Here is an 8,050-nt window from a genome sequence, read left to right as displayed (position 1 = left end):
TGGCTCCTGGACTCTAGCATCTGGTTGGGACAACCAGAAAGAAAGGAAAGGGGGAAAAAGGGGGGAGAAAGCAACCGTGAGTACTCATCCAAAGTACTCGCAAGCAAGGAACTACACTACATATGCATGGGTATATGTGTAAGGAGGCCATATCAGTGGACTGAACTGCAGAATGCCAGAATAAGAGGGGGATATCTAGTCCTATCGAAGACTACGCTTCTGGCAGCCTCCGTCTTGCAGCATGTAGAAGAGAGTAGATTGAAGTCCTCCAAGTAGCATCTCCAAGTAGCATCGCATAGCATAATCCTACCCGGTGATCCTCCCCTCGTCGCCCTGTGGAAAAGCGATCACTGGGTTGTCTGTGGAACTTGGAAGGGTGTGTTTTATTAAGTATCTAGTTCTAGTTGTCATAAGGTCAAGGTACAACTCCAAGTCGTCCTGTTACCGAAGATCACGGCTATTCGAATAGATTAACTGCCCTGCAGGGGTGCACCACATAACCCAACACGCTCGATCCCATTTGGCCGGACACACTTTCCTGGGTCTTGCCCGGCCTCGGAAGATCAACACGTCGCAGCCCCACCTAGGCCTAACAGAGAGGTCAGCACGCCGGTCTAACTCCTATGGCGCAGGGGTCTAGGCCCATCGCCCATTGCACACCTACACGTTGCGTGGGTGGCCGAAAGCAGAACTAGCCCCCTTAATACAAGAGCAGGCTTACGTTCCAATCCGGCGCGCGCCGCTCAGTCGCTGACGTCTAGAAGGCTTCGGCTGATACCACGACGTCGAGTGCCCATATTTTTCCCACGTAGTTGGTTAGTGCGTATAGGCCAGTGGCCAGACTCAGATCAAATACCAAGATCTCGTTAAGCGTGTTATTATGAAGCAACCGCGAACGCCGAACAGGGCCAGGCCCACCTGTATACTAGGTGGTCTCAACCTGCCCTGCCGCTCCGCCACAAAGTAACAGTCGGGGGCCGTCGGGAACCCAGGCCCACCTCTACCGGGATGGAGCCACCTGTCCTTCCAGCCCCCTCATCAGAATCACTTGCGGGTACTCATCGAGCTGACCCGACTTTAGTCACCATCTGTATAGTATGTACGTATGTATAGTATATACCCATGATCATCTCCTGAGTGATCACGGCCCAATAGTATAGCAAGGCAGACTGACAAGAATGTAGGGCCAATGATGATAAACTAGCATCCTATACTAAGTATTTATGATTGCAGGTAAGGTATCAATAGATGTAGCAACAATGTCAGGCTATGCATCAGAATAGGATTAACGGAAAGCAGTAACATGCTACACTACTCTAATGCAAGTAGTATAGAGGAGAATAGGCGATATCTGGTGATCAAGGGGGGGGGGGCTTGCCTGGTTGCTCCGGCAAGGAGGGGTCGTCAACATCGTAGTCGAACTGGGGGTCGCCGGCAGTCTCGGGGTCTATCGGAAAGAAGTAACGGAGAGGGAACACAATAAATAATAGAGCAATCAAAGTATCACAAAGCGTAACAAGACAATACGCGGTGTTCGGTGTGCCCTAACGCGGTAGTAGGTGATACTGGTGAAGGGGGGAAACATCCGGGAAAATATCCCCGGCGTTTCGCGTTTTTGGACAAATGAACCGGAGGTGAAATGTTGCAGGTTCACTATGCTAGGGATGTGTGGCGGATGAACGGGCCGCGTATTCGGATTCGTCTCACCGTTCTGAGTAACTTTCATGTACAAAGTTTTTCGATCCGAGCTATGGTTTATTTTATATTAATTTTAAAAGGATTTAATCATTGTCTAGAATTAATTTAATTAGAAAATGTAATTATGATGTCAGCATGATGTCAGGGTCATGTCAGCAGTCAACAGTCGGTTGACTAGATCCAACTGACGCGTGGGTCCCACTGTCATTGACTAAGATTAACTAAAACAGATTAATTAGTTTAATTAGTGATTAGGTTAATCTAATCAGGATTCATTAACTTAATTAATTACTTAATTAATTAATCATTTTTATTCATTTTTATTTATTATTATATATTTTAAGTCTTTTTTCTATTCCTTTTTTAAACGTTTTAGGGGACGACCCCACTTGTCATAGGCCCCTGGGGGCCTTAGCGGGTCTGGGTTTACGGGCGCCGGGCGTGGGCACCCGAACGGGCGAGTCCCGAGCGGAGCCAGCCGGGGCGCTGCGGGTGGCTCGCCGGAGCGCGGCCACGACGAGCAGACGAGGGAGGGCGCAAGGAGGAGCCGAGGCGCGTGAGAGGAACGGCGGAGGCAGGGGCACAGGAGCACTCCGCGAGCGGGCGTGACCACGCACGAGTGGGCGAGCGCGGGGGTTGCAGTGATGGTGGCGGCAGCGCCGCAGCAGCTGCTGCAGCTCGTGGCGGGGCACGACCAGGAGCGGCAAGTGGGGCGACGGCGTGGCCGACGCAGTCATCGAGCAGGAGGGTGTGCGGGCCTGGACGGACCTGGAGCGCACGGGGTACGGGGCGTGGCGTGCTCGACCGCAAGGCAGATATGGGCCGCAGGCGAGCGGACTGCACGGGCGCGAGATGGACTAGCGCGGTGTCCGCAGACGAAAAGAAGGGGAGAAGGGAGGCGGAGGCCGAGGGCCTCACCGGCGTTTGCAGGGGCACATGGGCGTCGAGGCTCGGGGGCAACCCGTGGGGAGGAGGACGGGGACGATCGACGAAGACGGGAGGCAAGGTAGTCGAGGCAGAGAGGCTCCGGGAGGGTGGCTCCGGCGACTGGACCCCCAGGCGGCGGCAGATGGTGTCGAAGGGAGCTTGGGAACGCTCCCTCGATCCAGATCAGATCGAGAGGGGGGAGAGCGGCGTGGGGAGTGGGGGACGTGTGCGGTCGGGAGTTAGGCACTACTAGGGAAAAGGCTAGCAGCAGCGCGGGTTTTAGATGTGTCAGTACCGCGGGTACCCGCGCTACTAATAAGGCGCTACAACTAACTCATAGCAGTAGCGCGTGCGCACCCGCGCTACTGATACACAAGTGTAGCAGCAGCGCGGTTAGGTGAAGCTCGCTACTACTAGTAGCGCTAGCGCTCTTTGGTTGGACGCGCTACTGCTACTGTGGCGCTGCTGCTAACTTTTATACACTCGCTACTGCTAATTTAAGTAGTTTTTTTTGGCATATTTGTTTTGTATTTGAACAGGCTTTGTAGAAGAATCTTTAGCACATAGAAATATCATCATGATACACATACAAATGCCTGCGAGACCACAAATGTAATCATAGCATGTACATACAAATAGTCTCATCATAATCATCATCCAACACAAAGTGATATCTTGTCATCATCTTGAAAATAGCGATACATGCAAGTCTCGAATACTTGCAACCACAACAATGTCATCCATCTAAACAAAGGTATACGCAAGAAGTGCTATCACTATGAGTGAGAGCGGAACTATGCAGTACATAAGGTGGCGGTTACGAGTCCTCTCTCGCGCTAGCGTGAACCTCAAGTAACTAGCTTCTCCTTCTTGTTTGCTTTTGAAGCCTTTATGGCTGGCGCCCGTGAACCCATTCACTTGCGCCTGACACTCATGACACTCGTTGTACACCCCCGGAACCTTCCCTTTGTACACGACATAGCATTTCCATCTCGCCATCAAGAAACTAGGTACCTGTTAGAGATGCATGTTCATGAAGAGGATGTACAATCATATATATGCAACAAAATATACTAGAGCAACACCAAAAAAGAAAGGGTTAGCAACTAGATGCAACATATACAGTACGCAAATTAATTAACTAGAGGTACGCAGGTCATCGTACGCAAACTAACAAAGTAGCGTTACGCAAGTTCGGCAGGGACCGTGGACGATCACAAAGTTTCATCGCTACAAAAAGTATACAAGTTCAACCGACACATATCATCATCATCGGCATCATAAATCACTAGAAGTTCCATCCTTTCATATCATCGAGGACGAACTCTAGCTTCTTGAACGGCGTGAGGTCTAGACGTTGCATGCCTATGCGAGTTCGGACGTTAGCTCGCGATATAGGGCCGTGGTGGAACATCCCCTTCTCATGGACGACTTCTTTCATGATGATTGTCGCAATGTCGCTTTGGATGCGAAAGAAGTCATCTCTAAGTTTATAATTCGCTTCTCCATGAGATTCTAGCCACTTGTGGATATGATCATCATTTCTGCTGTCAATGTGAAGCTTTTGGTGATCCGTGTTGAACTGAATCATGAGATGGACGATGTAGAATCCATCCTTCTTGCTTGGTTTTGGGACATGGATGCAGGAGAAGTTAGTTTTATGCGCAAAACCCATCTTCTTGTTCCTTTGTTTCTTGATATGCATGTGGCCACCTCTAAAGCTAAAGCCTTGGAGAGCTTCATCTAGAATATTCATTATGTGGGTGTAGTCCTTTTTCTCGTAGTCTCTGGAAGGGTCAAAATACACGGCGTGGGAGACTTGCGGGTAAAGAACGATAAGGACGGCGCGCCCGCTGCTGCGGGGAAAAGACACCTCAAATTATTCCCATATGAGAGAGAAGGAATGATTGAAATGTACGAAAGGGTTGTCCGGAACTGACTTACTTTGGATGATAAGGCACGAGGACAATTTCCCGGTCCTTATTCTGTACCATGAAGTTTTGGAGGTACTCCCTAGCAGTTTCACGCTCAAAGTCGCCGAGACTCAAGAAAGACTCGTGCATGTAGTACGGATCCGCCACACAGATTTGCGAGACTTCTTCACTCTTCATGACGGAGCTCATATGTAGCGCAAAAAGGCGGACGATAGTAAAATCAAGCCGCCTTGTTAGAAACATCTCAAAGATATGGTCAAACCGCAGGAAGAACACCTCCGCGGGCCGTGTGTCGACGTAGCACTTCCCCTCAGGCACACAAGCCGCGTATGTCGGATATCCTGGATCCTTTGAGGCTAGTAGGCTTTTCTCAGTCGACAACACATGGTCGTGCAGTCTCCTGAGATCCCCTGATAGTGCCTCCAGCGGTTTTGGCGGTAGCATCGGCTCGCCCGTGAGATGGAACATGACCGCACCTTTCACGGGTACACGCTCTTCAGAATGCATCGTCTGGCTGCTGTGTGCTCTGGCTTGTTTGGAGGCAGTTACCTTCCCCGATCTCTTCCTCTCCTTTTTCTTAGGCACACCTTCCAGACCCTTCCTTAACCCCTGCCCAAGTGTTCCCGGGCTAAGTACTGAACGACCCTCGCGCCCGGCTAGTTGAGCCTGTGTTGAGGCGGCATCTTCAGGCGTGTCCTGTGAGGATTTCATGAAGAGAGACTTTTTGCAATCCATGGTACGACCCTGCCCGGGCATATCATCCATATCCTCATTAGCAAGCTGATAGCACGATTCGTCATATGGTTGACTCATCATATCTATGTCACAGTCATACGCGTTTGTATTGAGGTAATCCATAGGGTCGACCTCCGTCTCATCATCCATTCTCTGTTCTACAGGAGAAATTACATCAGCCAGTACTATTGCACCCCCTTCATCATGTCGTCCGCCGCTCTCACCCGGCACTACAGGAGCTGGTAATTGCATAGGCGGGGTGGTGGTCTCCGCACATGCTTGTTGATGTGTGGTAGTTATTGGTGTGCTCTCGGCCGGCTCCAGACGAATAAGATTCTTCGGCCATAGCAGCACCCAACCCTTGCAGCTTCCAATCCGCGGCGGGGTCTCGTCGTCCACTCCCACATGCTGTACTGGAGGAGGCAAATCCTCGTGCCCCGATTTCACACTGGTCAAGCTAACCCTGAAGTGCCCAGCGGGGATCGGCTGGTTGTGGAACGTGCGTTGAGAGGGGTCCATTATCATCCCCTTTCCCACGTCCACCTTCTGGCCTTTGATCAAGTAGAGTATGGTGCACGGGGTTTCTTTTGCCTGCAAACACATATGTCTGTGGCGTAAAACAACCGAAAGGCAACAAAAATGGAATATTATCTATATATATATATGTTGGTGCGACATGTAATTACCGTGACGGCGTCGAGCTCAGCCAAAGACGAAGGCCCATCTAGCGTGCCTGAGACTGAGGACGGGCTGCTATGAGCGGGAGCGGCTGCGAGAGGAGGCTCGGTTGCTTGAGCAAGTGATGGTGCGATGGTGTTGTTGTTCAGGGAGTTGCTCGCGACGAAACTGGGCATCGGGAAATCATGTACCGTCTTGTCTGGATTTTCCTTCGCCCAGTTGATGATAACTGGAACCAAGTTAGTAGAGAAATCATTTCTGCAGGCAGTTACAGCTGCATTGATTGCCTGCTGTAGCAACTCATATTTGTCCTCGGCTGCTTTTTTCGAGTCCTCAGCTGCTTTTTTCTCGACCGCAAGCTTCACCTTTGCGTCGATGTCCACCTGACTAAACTTCTTTTTCTGCTTCTTGGCCTCCGGGCCGTCGTTGTAAAACACCTTCCACGTGGCGCCGTCTCTAGCGCCGTGCACACGACCATATTGCGGCCGCTGGTCCAACGGGAGTCCCTTAAGTTTGTTCAAGGCCCGGTTGAGAGGGATGTCCCACTTGGGCCTCATCGGAGAAGTAGGGCTTTAGGATGCAAGCCAGTGTTGCTTCTCCAGTAGTCTAATCAATTTCCTCGTGATCTTGTCCGTGTAAAAAACCTTTTTCTCCTTATCCCACTTGTAGCGGGCCCTGATGAAGTCATGCTCCAAGGGGTTGGTGAACTTCGCGAAGGGGTCTGGGAGACCCGCGACTTCACGTTCCGCGTCCTCCTTATCCCATATGGGCCTTTTACCGAGGTAGCCACGACTTCCGAGGCGATGCTTCCCCGTGTTCCTTTGCTGAAGGCTTTTGAATTTCGCAGCCTTAGCCTTGGCTGCCTCGGTAGCGCAAATGTCCTTGAACTTTTTGAACTCCTCTTCCGTAAGTGTCAGATTTTCCTCCAGAATCTTGGACAGGGGTTCATCAGCCTCAATAGCTCGTTTCACCCTCCCTTTCCAGGAGGCCAAATCATTGCTGAACATGCCCATGGCGTGATTGTTAATCTTTTTCATCTTCGGATCATCCCACGGTTGTTCTATGTTATCATCCCGGTCGGGGAACTTGAATCTCTTGTGCAACTTCGTTAGGAGCAACTGCGTCAAATTTTCTTTACTCCTTAAGTCATCGTCGTTGATGCTCGCGCATTCCCGTAGGATGCATCCTACTTGGTTCCCATAGCACTTGCGAGGTTCTTCCGGCTCTAACGGCTCAAACTTGCTAGGTGCCATCTTTGTGATCACAAGTCGTCCAATCCCTAGTTTGTTAGGTTTTTGTATCCTCTGCTTATGCTTCCTCTTTTCAGTAGCGGCATCGGGGCCGGTACCTTCCCCGCCGGTACCTTCCCCGCCGGTACCTTCCCCACCGGTCTCGGTGCCGCCATCGGTGCCGGCGCCATCGGTGTCGATGTCGGTGTCAGTACCATCATCGAGGCCGACCTGCAAACCTTGCTCAGCATTCAAATAGTCGAGGTACTCTTGTTCACCCTCATAATCCATCTCGTCTACATCTTGGTCAGAAGGCCCAGTTTCTTCGTTGTTCGACATGTTTCCTATGATTAAGTGGCCTCATTTATTTCTAAAAGTATGAATAAATGAGAAATGACATAAAAAGAAATCGATGTGCCAGCACTCGATTTGCCAGCTATGTAGCACAAATCATGCCTTTATTCACGGGAAATTTCGGCATGACCTTTGCTAAAAAATGGACATATCGAGCGCCTGAAATTCACCGGAACGGAAATGAATCAACATTCCGGCGTAACATAGGCCACTCGGATCATTTTCCAAACATGACATGTCCAAAACATGACATATGCACATATCACATGTCCAGTTCAAATTTGCATATAAATTCAGCTAATTTTGAAACCTAGCTACATTTATAACTAAGTAGATAACCTAATTAATTAACATAACCGAAGAACCCTAGCAGGGACAGGGGGGGTTTACAGAGAGTGCAGGGGCGAGGAGGCAGGCCCGACGACGGCCGACAGGGGAGAGGAGGGAGGCGAGGGCCGACGGGTCGGGGGCGAGCGCACCGGGGTCGGGTGCGAG

Source organism: Triticum aestivum, chromosome 2B (genome assembly GCF_018294505.1).
Source record: "Triticum aestivum cultivar Chinese Spring chromosome 2B, IWGSC CS RefSeq v2.1, whole genome shotgun sequence".
Lineage (NCBI taxonomy): Eukaryota > Viridiplantae > Streptophyta > Magnoliopsida > Poales > Poaceae > Triticum > Triticum aestivum.
This window is presented reverse-complemented; position numbering follows the sequence as displayed.